Here is a 15,699-nt window from a genome sequence, read left to right as displayed (position 1 = left end):
TGTCCGTTTACTGTGTTTTTTCCATTCATGTTCTTCGGGGCATATTCGTCGGATTCTCAGTAGTTCTCCATTGGAAATGATTTGGATTAATGTGGTTTGGTGGAAACTCTCTGCATGCTGTGGTTTTGCAATGCAGTATTGAATGTAAATGTAAATGTAAATGTAAATGTAGTATACTTGTAAAGCGCACAGCTGCCCCAGCAACGGGGCGTCCCGGCGCTGTATAACTCTGGGGAACCCGTCCTGGCTTTCCCTGTGGGATGGTCCCTTGCTGGGAGTCCCCAAGGTGGAGCCAGGCATCCCCGGAATTGGTGGGGCCGTTGTGGAGATTAGGCAAGCTAATGCCCAGAGTTGCCGAGTGGAACCCCTGATTAGAGTAAGCACCGAAGCGAGATTTATCGAGTCCGCTGACCAAGGTCCACGACCCTGCCGCGTCGGGAATTGAACCCCGGTCCCAGGCTGACTTCTGCTCTCAGGCCTGCCGCCTCTAACCAGTGAGCCACACTACTCCATGTACTCGATTGTCCGCAATATAGATCTCTGTATCAAGGAAAACCACTCAACTGTTGCTTATGTATTGTATTGTATTGTATTTCAGACTTAAAGCGCACTGTAACCCTATGGGCATCCTGGTGCTGCGGTACATATACTCTATCACCGTGCTTCCGGGCTTGCAGGTTGCTAGGCTAAAAGCCTGTACTCTATGGAAGAGGCAAGTTTAAATTTTTCCTCTGAACTTCATCAGATCTGCATCTGTCTTAGCTCAACTGGCAGACTATTCCAAAGGCGTGCTGCCGCACAGCTAAAAGCATTTCCGCCTGATTTAACTTTCTTAATCTTGGGTATATTCACCAGATTAGTTGAGGAGGACCGAAGGCTACGGGTGGGGTTATACCAGTTGAACTTAGACTGCAGCGGTATCTGTCCCATCCCATGCAGTGCCTTGAAGACCATGCAAAGTGATTTAAATTGTATCCTCTGAAATACCAGAAGCCAGTGTAGCTCTGCCAACGCCAGGGATGTGGATGACAGTCGTGGTCTAGGTAGTGCCAGTTTAGCCGCCACCATCTGGATTCTGTGGAGTCTCCCTATCAGGTACCCAGGGGTTTCCAGCAGTAGCGCATTCCCATAGTCAAGTCGACTCAGAATGACGCTCCTTACTACATGTGCTCGTACCTGATATGGGAGTAGCGGAAGAATCTTCCGGAGAACCCTAATGAGCGAACAACTGCTTCCCCCAATTTTTTTGACTTGGGTTTCGAGGTTCAGCTTTTCATTAAAACTGACCCCGAGATTGCGTTTCGTTGTGACGGGTAGCAAGGGTGTCTCCGTGGGGATGAGCCAGAATCCCGAAGGAGAGAACAGGGGACTTTACCTGCTGCACAGCAGAGATCTGTTTTTTCACAATTAAATTGTAAGGAGTTGTTTTTCAGCCAGTGCACTGTTTCTTGCATACAAGCATGACATTTTTCCAGCGAGACCGCTTGGTCTCCCACCACTGATAAAACAAGCTGTGTGTCGTCAGCGTAGTTTACCAAGCTGACCCCGTATGACTTAATAATCACGATCAGGGGGCTCATATAGGTGTTAAACAGTAGTGGGCTGATTGCCGAGCCCTGGGGCACCCCATGCCTAATCTCAGTACAATCCGAGCGATAAAGGGGGAGGGCCACCGCCTGTCGTCTAGTTGTCAGGATCGAAACCAATCCAGTACTACTCCTCCCACCCATACTGTTTTCAGCCTGGCCATTAGAACTGTGTGGTTGACCGTATCAAATGCGGCAGACCGGTCCAGTAAAATCATATAGCCGATTGTCCCCTGTCTGCTCGCATTCAAGAACTTTCAAGACGGTCACCAGAGCTGTCTCTGTCCCATGGCCTGGGCAAAACCCAAACTGCACATCCTCCAGCTTGTTGTTACACTACAAGAACTGGAAGAGTGCCCTGCTAACCAAACTTTCTATGATCTTTGCTGGGATGGGGAGGGGGGATATAGGTCTATAATTCTTCATGGCATTCTGGATCAAGTGTGAGTTTTTTCAACAGAAGTGTAATTATTGCTTGTTTCCTGCTCACTGGGACCGGTCCACTGCTCAATGATTGATTGCACAGCTGACGAAGTATTGGGAGTAATTCACCTCCCAACTCCTTCCAAGTTTTGGGAGGGATGGGGTCCAAAGGAGAGTCAGAAAAAACTCCTGAGGCTATCTTATTAAACTCTGCCTCAGAAGGAAGCTCAAAATGATCCAGGCTGGTGCCTGATCATCCGGCTTAGCCCCCATTCCCAGCTCTTTTGCTTACTAGTTGACTGTCGTCCCTCTACCTCACCAGATATGACCGCATCATCAATTTCCAGCCCCTCTATAATTGTTCTTATTTTGTCCTCAAAGAATGTGGCTAGGCTATTACATAGCTCCTGACTAGGTGAAATGCTGTTATTTGTGCATTTGGGACTAGCAATATCCTTCACGATTTTGAATATACCCCTAGTGCAAATGGGCACCTTCAGGATAGTTTTGGCGTAGTAATCTGCCTTAGCATTCACAAGTTCCTTTTTATAATTGCCTATTTTCTCCTTCCAGAGGGCTTTGTCTATCTCTGCACATGCCTTCCTCCATTACCGTTTACATTCCTTTTTTATGGTCCTCAATGTTTCATTGTAGCACGGGGCGGAGGGTCTCCCCAGCTTCCTGATTTTCTTTACCGGGACAATCTGGTCAAGAGTTTCAATGGAGGCACTCACTTTCCAAAATCGTCATGTTGTCGCGTTTACTTAATTTTTTTGCTAATCTGCCGGTGATTATCCCAAGGACCTGGTTCAAAGAAATAGATACATTGCTGAGGGATTTGATTTGGGATGGGGGCCGTGATAGAGTGTCGCTGCCTCCCTTGACATAGTGGGGAGCCTAAGAGGGCGCCAAAATGTCACTGATGATTTAAGGGATTGAAGAGCCGGATTCAAGTTACCTTCAAGAATATTTGAATCCCTAGATATCTAAAGGACCAGGGGGGTTGGCAGTTAGTGTCCCCTGCAAGTGACATGGGGCCACAGGGTGAATTGGGAAGACGTGGGTCTTGGAGTGATTTACCTTCAAACCAGTTAGGGAAACGTAATCATTCAAGATGTCCATGGCGTCTCGTATCCCTTGGTCAGCTCTCTGCAAATATAGCGGGCTATCATCTGCGTATAGAGAAATCAGGAACTCTCTCCCATCTAGAGTCAGGCCCAGCGTATCAGTCTCCTCTAAACTGCACGGCCAGAGGCTCCATTACCAGAGGAAACAGGAGTGGGGACAGGGGACATCCATGTCTGGTTCCCCTGTGTACTTCTTGCAAATCTGAGATTATACCTCCCGTCCGAACACTGGCTGAGGGGGAAGTATAAAGGAGTTTGACCCAATTAAGCCAACAGTCACTGAGCCCAATATCGCACATTACCTCAATCATAAAATCCCCATCTCAAAGAATTAAAAGCCTTTTCAAGGTTCACCGCCATTACCACTGCCCGAGATGTCCAGGGCTCGAACATCAGAAACCCTACGACATAACACTTGACATAGGAGCGTGGCCAGTTTAGCCAACAGTTCCTTACAGGACAGATACTTGTTAGGTTGCCAAGGCTGGAACAGGTAAAGAACTTTAATGATATGCCATTGAGAGGAATACCGGGGTTCCGGAGGCAAGGTGAGGCGAATTCCTCTCATTAGTCTGCAAATCAGCTGAATGGGTACATGACCCGCCAAAATAGCTGATCTGTAAGAGTTAATGGTACGATGCGTTAAACCCTGGGTCGCCAAGGAGGCCAAAAAATTCATGATCGCTACCCCCTGGGATCGTGGTTGTTCCGTATACACCAACTGACCCATCTGGCCCATGCGGACTTGTAGCGCTTGCATGTGCTGTCCGCCCACGCTGCTCCCAAAAGTTCCTGAGCCTCTCTTGATAGGTGTGGGACTCCCAACGGTGCCTGAAATCCGCCATGCCACTAATGGCATTCGCCCCTGCTGGACTAGCGGGTGGGGATTGCTCTGGGGATCCTTCAGAATAAATTGATCTCGGGGGTTGCCGGCGTATGAGAGTAGTAAGTTGTATTATCATCACAAAAGGGGGAAAAGCGTAGCCTGTTTCCCCCGACTAATCTTGAAGGAAAGCATCTGTTGCCAGAGGATCTGGTTTCCAGCTGAAAAACCTTGGTAGCTGGTGATGCAGATGTGACGCAAAAATATCTACTGTGAACGGACCCCACAGAAGGTGGAGTCTCTGGAATACTGATGTGCGAAGTTGCCACAGGCTCATGTCTGACCAGCTTCTGGAGCCCCAATCTGAAATCACATTGGAAGCCCCTGGGAGATATTCCGCTGTCACTGAAATGTTGTGTGATAAGCAAAAAGTCCAAAGATCTTTGGCTAGATCCGCTAGCGCCTTGGACTTTGTTCCCCCCAGATGATTGATGTAACGGACCGCCGAGACATTGTCCATCTTCAGGAGGACATTGCAAGCTATTTTGTCCTTCGTCCAACATTAGATTGCGAAGGAACCCTCCATCAACTCCAGGTAGTTGATATGAAGGTTGCTTTCTGTGGCGGACCACTTTCCTCCTGTAAAGGAGTACCCGCATCGCGCTCCCCATCCAGACTTGCTGGCGTCTAATTCTATTACCAAGTCTGGATTGCAGCCGAATATGGCCTCCTGTTCCAGGCCTCCATGTGTTCTAGCCACCACCTCATCTCTGTGCGCACCTTTTCCGTAACCGGCACCTGATCCGAATATTGAAGGCCTCTGCGCAGGTGAGTGGCTTTCAGGCATTGCAGCACCCTGTAGTGAAGCGGCCCTGGAAAGATTGCCTGGATCAACGAGGAGAGGAGCCCTACCAACAGAGCTATTTGCCTCAACGAGGTGGAGGGACGAGCTTGCATTCTCCTGAGTTCCCTGCAAAAGTTGGTCAGCTTCCTCCCGGGTAGACTCAGGGTGGGGTCTACAGCATCTATGACTAACTCAAAGAAAGTCCCCTTTCTGGAAGGTTCCAACATTGACTTCTTGGCGTTGATGACAAACCCAAGGTTTTTAAGAAGATCCACTGTATCCTGTAACAAGCGCAAGAGGCGGATAGGACATTGTTCCAAGAGCAGAATATCATCCAGATAAATAATGAGACGATGCCCTTTCGCCCTCAGTGTCTCCACCACTGGTTTGAGGACCCTGGTGTAGCACCACGAGCCGAAGAAAGTCCGAAGGGAGGGACGCAAACTCGTAAACCTGCTCCCTCCACTGAAATTGCAGGAACTGTCAATACGGTGAAAAAATAGGAACCGCTAGGTACGTGTCCTTCAGATCCAACCTGGCCATCCAGTCGTTGGATAGAAGGAGGTCCCTCAAAAGATGGATGCCCACGATCTTGAATAGGCGGTAAACCAACCACTTATTGAACTCACTTAGATTTATCACCGGACGCTGCCCTCCGTCTGTCTTGTCCACCAGGAAAATGTTGCTGAGGAAACCCCTCGGGTGAAGGCTTTACAGAACAATCGCTCCTTTTTTCAGCAGATCTGCCACCTCCTGATCTATGAGGGAAGCCTGATCCTGTGCAAAAATCCAGCGGACGGGGGCGAAACTCTTGAAAAGGGGAGCCATAAAATTCTACTGGGAAACCTTGAATGGTCTGCAACACCCATGCGTCGGAGGTGATAGATCTCCAATTGTCAACGAAAACCGCTAACCTGCCGCCAACATTTAAGTGAGGAAAAGGCTCACCTGAATTGGCCAGGTTCTGGCTTCTTGAAGCTCCTCTGCCACCCCGCCTCGGTAGCCTCTGCACAACTGGAAGAATTCCTATCTGCCTGGATCTAGGGCCTTCTTGCCTCCTCGCTGAGGGCCTTGGGTATAGAAGTGTCCGGTCGAGCACGCTCTGCCACGGCCGGACCAGACAAAAATTCTGGGGTGAAACACCACCTTAAAGGAGGCTTGTGCTTTATCAAATGAGGTGAAAGTGGCTAGGATCTTGGAGAGCTCTTTGACAAAGGGCTCTCCGAAGAGCCCCCAATGTGCTACCACGCCCACTTCTGAGGAAGCGAAATCCCCTAATTTAAGGTCCTCCTTCAGTAGGAAGGAGTGGCTCCTCTCTGTAGAGAGGGCACAATTGGCAAAACCACTATTGCATGTTGGGCCCAATTTGAAACCCTCTCCGGGGAAAGAGGAGTGCCCGCAAGAATGGCCTCTTCCGCTGGCTTCAAAATCTTAGTAAGTGGTCCTATTATGTCTAATAACTAATCTTGGCAGGACTGCTACAATTGGCATTACCAAAAAACACTATTGCACGTTGGGCCCAATTCGAAACCCTCTCCGCGGAAAGAGGAGTTCCCACAAGAATGGCCTCTTCCGCTGGCTTCAGGATCTTAGTAAGTGGTCCTGAAATGTCTAATAACTTATCTTGGCAGGACCGCCATGATCTATCTATCCCCTTCTTGGGATCCCTTTTTAATCTGTACGTGCAGCCACTTGCAGCAGTGGCCAAAGAGTGGGACCTGACGCTGGTGTCGTATGCTGATGACCCACAGCTGGCCATCACTCTCACGGAAGGCCCTTCCATCGCGGCCTCAAAATTCCGAGATGGTCTTGCTGCTGTTGCCCAATGGATGACGGACAACTGCCTGCAGCTGAACGCGGGTAAAACGGAAGTGCTGCTCCTTGGTAAAAACACCAGCCACTAGAATGAGCACTGGTGGCCTTCGTCTCTAGGGACCATTCCACCTCCCAAATCCCTAGTCAAAAATCTAGGAGTCTGGATGGATGCCTCACTCAGCTATCAGACCCACACCAAAAAAGTGGCTGCCACCTGTGTTGGCTTACTGAGGAGTCTTAGCCCCATACTTGGCTTTTTTGATGCTACGGTCCGCCAAATCATTATCCAAGCGACAATCCTCTCTCGCCTGGACTACGCCAACGTTCTCCTCCTGGGTGCCAATAAAGGAGAGATAGCACGACTGCAACGCGTGCAAAACTCTGCGGCAAGAGCCTTAGTCGGCCTTCCCCGCAGATGCTCGGTTAGAGCTACTATTCGCAAATTGCACTGGCTACCCGTCGACTCCACAATTCAGTTCAAAGCCCTCATCATGACCTTCAAAATCCTTAAACTCGGAAGCCCAACACTGCTACGACCTCTCCTCTCTCCCTACGTGCCATGACGGGATCTGCGATCCTCAAACCAGCACTATCTGAGCATCCCCCGCATAAAGCTCTGCCGCATTGGCGGTCGTTCCTTTAGGGTTCTGGGAGCCAAGCTTTGGAACGCCCTGCCACAAAATATCCGTTCCTTAGAAAGCCTACCCACCTTCCGGAAGGCCATTAAGACTCACCTGTTCCCCTCTCTCTAGACCATCTTTCTCCCCTTTTTCTTCTTCTCTTAGGCTAGGGTCTGTGGTCTTCCTCTAGCGCCGGGACGCCTCTTCGCTGGGGCAGCTGTTTGCTCTTTACCAAAAACTATAACATAACATAACATCCCTGATGTATTTGTGGAGGAAAGTGGCCATCCTTGGATACACCTCAGGCGTCACTGTCACCTTGCCCGGTAGGGCGGGACGGGGGCATTCTGCCTTGAGGCAAGCCCTCCCCTTCTTCTCCAGGAGTTTTCGGAGATGCCCGGCCACAAACGCAAAGACCTTGGGAGAAGGTTCACACTCTGAGGACCTGGGGTGTATTAGGACCTCTGGAACTAACATGACTGAGGATACCTCAGTGCCAGCAGGCGTGTCAACAGAGGGAGATCCAATAGGACGCCAAGGCCTGGAGGGACCTGCTTCGTCTGCAGACTCCCCCTAAGATTCCTTTCCAACATCCTGTGGGCTGGGAATCTCCAGGGACTCTGGGAGTGGGACTTGCGGGCCTACGTCCGTCCTAGCAAGGAAAGACTTTTTTTAGGCTCTCAAAAGCCCCCGTGTCCATACCTGGGGTGCCTTTGTGCTTCTGTGCGCGCTGAGACTAGTTTGCCTGACAGGCGTATGCACATTGCATTATACACCGCTCAAAGTGACCCATGGCAGCTGCCACTGCCTGATGGATGGAGGCATCCACAGCATCGCAAAATTCAGCACCTGCAGAGACTCCTCCTCTGTATAGTCCTCCTCCATGAAGATGAAGCGAGCACTACCACTGGGCAAGGATAAAATGCACAGTAAGGTGCTGCAGCGCTCCCAAAGGAAAAACCAAGGCGCTCAGCGCTAACCAAGGAAGTATTGTTTTAAGGTATAGGTGAGAAAGTGCAGTACAACGTAGACAACTGGCTCCACCTAGTGAAAAACCTCACTAAGCGCTCTATGCACTTCCTGTAATAAATGCAGCCCGTGAAGGCCAGTACTTTTGGCGTGACAAAGGTCACTAATTTGGGTGCTCCCCAGGAGCTAAGGATACTCCCAATCCTCAAGGGGCGACTCACCATTCTTGTCTCAACCGGGTATCTCGCGCCTGGGCCCACCCCCTAAGCCTCCTGCGCACGGCTGGTACTCGCGCGTACTGCGCTTTCAGTACAGACCTACCGAACGGGCGTTGAAACAATGGAATACTGACCTGCAGCAACTCAGGCGTCACAAGATGAGGCAGCAAAAAAAATACAGACCCGTTGATCGTGCGGGCGTCGGGGCTTCCAGGCGAGATCCAGACAGTTGGTGTGGGCACGGAGAAATATCGAGCGCTCGTTGATCCCACCGGATAGTACGGCTCAACAAGACGCAGACACGCGCCCCTCAGGAATCTGACAGAACACCGCACCGCTGCCTGGAATGGAGGACCGCGAGCGGAGCGTGACAAACATTCCTGCGGACCCGAAACTGTAATAGAAAGAGTGGTACAGCCAGGCCCGGCTCCAGGAATTTTTGTTTGGGTGGGCCAAGGGCGCATTTGGGTGGGCCACTGCGGGCTCAATGTGTCGCTTCTGGATGTAGCCTACAAGCCCTAGATTACATCATATGTACTTGCAAACAGGCAGCATGATACAACGGATTGCTTCTGTGTGTACATGGAGCTTTATTTGAAAGTAAGACCAATTTATTGGTGTCCCACCACTGACCTCTTACTCGGTAGACACCTTTACTACCACCCTCCAACAGTGCACTTCATCTCTCCTTAGCCCCTTTCAGTCATGACCTCCTCATCAGACTCCCTCCCTACCACCCTCCACCAGTGTCCCTCATCACTCCAAAGCCCCTCCCCATGACCTCCACCTCAGACTCCCTCCCTACCACCCTTCACCAGTGCCCCTCATCACTCCAAAGCCCCTCCCCATGACCACCTCCTCAGACTCCCACACAAATACCCTCCACCAGTGCCCCTCATCACTCCAAAGCAACTCCCCCTTATGACCTCCTCCTCAGACGCCCTTCCTACCACCCTCCACCAGTGCCTCTCATCACTCCAAAGCCCCTCCCCCATTACCTCCTCTTCAGACTCCCTCACAAACAACCTCCACCAGTGCCTCCCATCTCTCCGTATCTCCACCCCTCATGATGTCCCCCTCCCATTCCCTCATTGCCACCCTCCAACAGAGCCCATCATCATTCCATAGCCCCTCTCTCATATGCATTTTATTTCTTGTATAGCGCTACTCGTAGTGTAGGGTATCACAGTACTGTACATCACACACACATTATGCAGACACAATGATTCATAAAAGTATCCAAATCAGCCTATAGGGAATGTCACATAAGCTAATGAGGATTACCAGGTGTAGGAATCACATCTCATCCATGCTGCTGGGCAATATGTATTAAGAAGGTTGGGAATGGAGAACCACAAACACAGGATTTAAAGCATACCCCAGTGGTTGGCTCTACTGATTAGAAATTATATCTGCCCAAACTCTGAATTGCAACATTAGAATAATGAAATACTGGGAAAATTCGAACTAACTAGCAATACAAAAAAAAATATCTAATTATACCTTTCTGGTTTGTATACACGTCTTTGATCACACGGTTTTATGTTAGGATTGTATCTTCTGAATCAAAGGATCTCTGTGACAAAGGCAGTAACCCACTGAGCTATCCACGTTAACTACAGTTCTATTGCATTTAAATACTACAAACCAAAAAAAGAACGCTCTCCAGCAAGATCAACAATCCCCAAGGTTATCTGGACATTTAGTTGTCGTGCATCCTTGCAGAACCACCTATGAATTATACCAACGATTTAAACACACATGTAAATGAAATATACATGGCGTTCTAAGAATGTCTTTCTCACAGATTTAAAAAACACAATAGCCACACATTCTCTTAAGTGCTCCTTACGAGCTCTGTCACAGCCGGATCGGATAAACAAACAGCTCAAGGGGTCAGGGAGGTCAGGAAAACGAATCGGCAAAACAAACTCCTCTTCACCAGCTGAAAAGAATTAATTATCCACGCAGAAGGACGGTACACAAATCCAGTTCCAAGAAAGGATTTGTCCCTTTCGCCGTGCCCCTAATGTACCTGCACGAGTGGGCGGGGACACAGCCCACCTGCCTAATAGGAGATGCGTGATTGGGGGTGCGAGCCCAGGCCCAATCACGCAACTCCTAAAGAAAGATAACGTTCGAAGAAGTTTTAACTTGCAGTGGCCATATTCTGCTGGCCTTGCTGACGTCACTGCCAGGGCCAAGGTTTATGTTTGGGTGGGCCAGGCCAAAGTTTGGGTGGGCCCGGCCTACCCGGCCCACCCGCTAGAACCGGGCCTGGGTACAGCCAAAATACAGCGCGCAGATAAAGCGCTACAGATAAACACAAACATTAACAAGAGGTCACAATAAATCCAATACCTTAGTGAAGCAATGGAGAGAAAGAAAGTTAACATGTACTTATCTGCTGGAAAGCAGGAAGGAAAGAGGAGGTTGGAAAGGAAGTGCATACCTTTGGATCCCTCTGAAGCTGCCTATTGGTGGATTGGACATGACCCTTGTGGAGTGCATCATGGGAACTTTAGTTTTTTGTTTTGAAAGTTGAAGTTACTGCTGGAAAAAGGAATAAAGAAAGTAAAGCATAATCCTCGCCTCTGGTCCTGACACAGAATTCACAGAAGGCTTTAACACCTCTGTTAACTTCATTGGGGTATTCAAATTTTCCTTGCATAAATGCCCTTTATACATTATAGGGACCGTCACGTGGGAAAATGGCATTAGTAAGTGCATCGTAGCATTGGTGGGTATGTTTTTAACGTGTGTTGAGATGCGCGTGGTTGATATGGTGGACACTAGAAGTAGCATTGGATTTGTACACCATGTATTTTCGAGAGAAGGATTTCCAGCAATTATTTTCACGAACACTGGTGTGCAGTTTAAATTTTCTGAAACTGAATTTCTTGACGTTTTCAGGAATCAAGCAGTTTATTTTCTCAACTAGCCAATAACTGCATAGAACGTAATTTGATATCGTATAATAAGAACAATTTATATTATGGTGCAAAACGTGGTGTACAAAAGGTGAACAGAAAAGTTAGGCAGTATGTTTGGAAAGAATAGAAAATAATTGCAAAAAGGAAAGAACATATTTAGTGAACAGAGTATTGGAATAAAAAATACTATTAATGTTTCGTGGCGATCATTACAGTGGCACTCAGTTGTACTTCAGTGAGATTAGAGCGACTCCTTGCCTTGGTTGCTAAAAGACATTGTGGGGGCTGTAGCTGACAGTATCAATTCATCAACGTAGCACTGACAGTGGTTCCTGTGCCCTTTCTTCCAGCTAGAGATCGCTGCTTTGACTTTTGCTTAAGATAATGTACAGCTTGAGAAGGGAAGTGACTTAGATGGGAAGCTTATCTCTCTGTGTCTCACCAGGGTGTTCCATTTGCTGGACGTGCACCATCTGAGGTACAATCCCTTTAAAACCGAAATTGTGATTTTCCTAGATGTCACTCATAATTTAGTGGAAACCTGCTGACCGAGCGATATACCGCACCCAGGCTCCCCCCAAACTTGTGTAAAGAACTTGAAGATTAAAATTGACTGCTCACTCTCCTTCCAACGGCAGATTCAGGCCCTTGCTGGTTCCTGTTACAGCATGCTCCGCATGAAAAAAAAATTCTACCTCTTCTATAAGAGTCTGCTGGGAGAAAGATGATGCAGGCCCTGATTACGATGACACTTGACTACTAGACGTAAGACGTAAGACGTCGGTGGTGTCTTTTAAATACGTAGGCATCATCAGATGATGCCTACGTATTTAAAAGACACCACCGACGTCTTACGTCTACTACCAAACCTGGATTTTGATGCCACGACCGACCTTTTGGTCTCATTTGATGTAGAGGCTTTATACACCTCCATTCCGCAGGATGAAACCTTGGAAGTTATCCACTCACTGCTTGATACTAATGAGGTGGACACCATCACTCCGGTTCACTTTATCATGGCCTGTGCCACTTTGGCTATGAAGAAGAATTTTTTCAAGTTCGAGGGAAGTACATACTTACAGGTGTCAGGCACCAGCATGGGGAGCGTTTATGCTCCCAGCCTGGCGAACCTGTATGTACACTCCTTCGAGCAACAACACATCCTGAATGAGTCCAACCCATACATTGACCAGATAAAAACCTGGAAACGATACATCGATGATATATTGGTGGTGTGGCGGGGCTCAAGATCTAGTTGCCAGGAGTTTCTTGGATGGTTAAACAGCAGAAATGCTTTCTTGCGTTTCACCATAGAGATTGGTGGAGACAGTCTGGCTTTCCTCGACCTCCTGATTAAAGCTACTGCTGACGGGTTACAGTCTGAACTGTATAGGAAGCCCATGTCTAGAAATTCCCTTCTGATGTACGACAGCCATCATCCTAAGTCGTTATGGGACAACTTGCCCTTTGGGCAATTTCTACGGGTACAAAGAAATTGCTCCACCGGTCCGGCCTTTGAAGCACATTCAGCCGCCCTGAAAAATCAACTAGTGGAAAGAAGATATCCCCCCCGTCTGGTACGCCGCGCTATGAAACGTGCGAGTAACAATAATCGAGCAGCACTACTGGAACCCTCCACTCCAAAGGAACCCTTGGAGAGGCTCACGTTTGTACATACTTTTGGTACACTATCCAATAACATCAAAAAAGCTGTGAAGAGACGTTGGTCTATTTTAAATTCGGGACCCCATTCCATTCAACAGCCGCTGTTTGCCTTCAAGAGAGGACCCAACCTAAGGGACAGAATGGTCCACACCAGACCGCGAGAGGAATCACCCAGGTTGGTAGGCACCCTGTGGGACTTGCCTCCGGTGTCTGGCCACCATCCATGTGGTACCTGTCAATCAAGTGCACAGACATCTAAAACCACTGAAATAGACATCGGCACATCTAGGCCTTGGAGACAAACAAAATTCACCAACTGTAACAGTGACAAACTGATTTATTTGATCACTTGCCCCTGCGGACTCAGATACGTGGGGATGACAACTCGCAAAATCAAGGTGAGGCTGTCTGAACACAGGAGTACCATCAACTGTAAACGGCAGGCTACAAAACTCACTACCCATTTCATTAACTTAAATCACTCACCCACTTCTTTTCATTTGACGGTTCTAGAGAAACCGTTCATTCCATCACATGTGACCAATGTGAGTAATTATCTGTTAGTGAAGGAACAGAAATGGGTTCTGAAACTTGGCACTGACCTCAGAGGGCTTAATGACGACATACCCTGGTCCTCGTTGTGAGGTCAGAACCCGGCTATTTGACGATATGTTGTATAGTAGTACTCTTCTGCATGACCAATTTGGTCCTGTTGATCAATATGATTCCTCTGGTCACTGTAACCTTTTGTTAGGAGCATCATACTCTACCTTAACAAGCGTACTTATTAAGGGGTAATGATCGCTTTGGTTTGACATACCAAGGCTGTCCATTGTTGACCTTTATAAGAACTAAGGACCCCACATCACCCTGCGGTCGAGCAGGTTCTGGTCCAGTAATTCGCCGGTGTTTGTTTACACCTGTCCAGTATTTCGCCGGTGTTTGTTTACCATTGCAACCATGGCCACGAGCAACCGGGTTTTGATTGGGCAATGCATCGAGTGCTCATCCAATCACAGCACTCGATCCTTTGCCGGTTGATACACGACCTATGGCTAGGCTAGGCCGCTTACCATGTGATGCATCCAGCCTATCAGGGACACTCTAACTTAAACTCACATCTAGTGAGCCGGCGTCACCTCCCCAGATGGCACAGATGCCGCGTTGGAGTACCGACGGACAGGTAGGGTTTTGCTGATATCCTAGCGATTTGGTATAAGCGCGTAGTTATCCTGGGCACACAAAGGGAGATACGATGGGCCTACATAGCTATGATAGCATTATTCTCCCTGTCGATGTCATGATGCATCAGTATAAGTGCTCCGGTGCTTCCAGGCGCAGTATACGATTATTAAGGTTCAAAGAATTACATCTCGGAGAGCTGACACAGGCATATTAGTACCGCTCTTTCCATCAGGCTAGTTCATACGAATGAGGAGGATCATGAGATTTTCAGAACGATACTTGCGGTTACCATCATCGTATTACCATAATGAATAGAAGGTAGTGATCTCCACCATCTATAAACGGAGATCTTGAGCGAAATCTATGTTGTGTGTCAACACGCTTGTAGTGGGTGATTCATTCTTGCATTTATTCACCTCAACAGAGTGGTGCTTCACTTATGTACTGAGCCACAGCCAGGTGGGGTGAGGTCTTCACATCTTACAAATCGGGTAAGATGTACCATATGAAATTTGAAAACCTTCAAGTTCTATGAACACTGGGAGGCACGAGTATAAACAGTGCAATTGGCCTTAATTCCGTTACAGGCCTTATTAATGATGGAGTTTACTCATGATAATTTGAACAGGGATGTTTGGAGACAGGCTGTGTGTGATGTACTCATGCTATTCTTTTTAAACTCTTTCTAGTGAACAACCGAATCTGTAAGAAGATACGGGACAGTACACCTAGGAGGTCCAGGTGACTTGTATATCAGTATCTAATGTTGTTTCACTTTTTTAGAACACTATTCCTTTACACTTTGGTTCTGTTTGCAGTAGCAGTAGTCGTTATGTCAAGGTCCTGAAGAAAGCAAGGCCACTTGGCTGCTAATTGCTGAAACATGTTGACCACGTTCCACTACTAGACAGGTAATAAATTTATCTCTGTCTTGGCTATTTTTAATATTGGCATTGGAAGCTGTACCCCATTAAACTAGTTTTTCAACTTCCTTAGCCAATTTTATTTACTTTATCCTCACTATTTGGTATCACATTTTTTCTGCACTGCATTTTTTCTAGTCACCCCGTCAGCCACGCCACTCTCATATAACCAACTACTTTTGACAAAAGGTGACCCCACCCTGCCCACAGGAGGGACCGGTTATCATCCATTAGGCCCTGTCCTGTTGGAGACAATGTGGTGTGTGGGTCCACAGAACCCCAAATGATGATGGGCGGTTCCGAGTGGTGACTGATGGGTGTTAGAGACCATACACTTAATTGGCTCATGTCTATTTTACAAAGAAGAGTTGTGATATAGCTTGTGGTAATAGTTCTCAGCCATTATCTAAATATCCTGTGTTAATACCTTGGTCCTTGTCGACTGGCATACTTTGGCAAAATGATTGATTCTAAAGAGTTGATATTTTTGGGTACCAGTGCGAGCATATGATTTAGAGGGTATTTTTCAAAATGTCTAATTTATTACAAACTGGCTTACATTTGAAAG

The sequence above is a fragment of the Lissotriton helveticus genome, chromosome 4_1 (genome assembly GCF_964261635.1).
Source record: "Lissotriton helveticus chromosome 4_1, aLisHel1.1, whole genome shotgun sequence".
In the NCBI taxonomy this organism is placed as follows: domain Eukaryota; kingdom Metazoa; phylum Chordata; class Amphibia; order Caudata; family Salamandridae; genus Lissotriton; species Lissotriton helveticus.
This window is presented reverse-complemented; position numbering follows the sequence as displayed.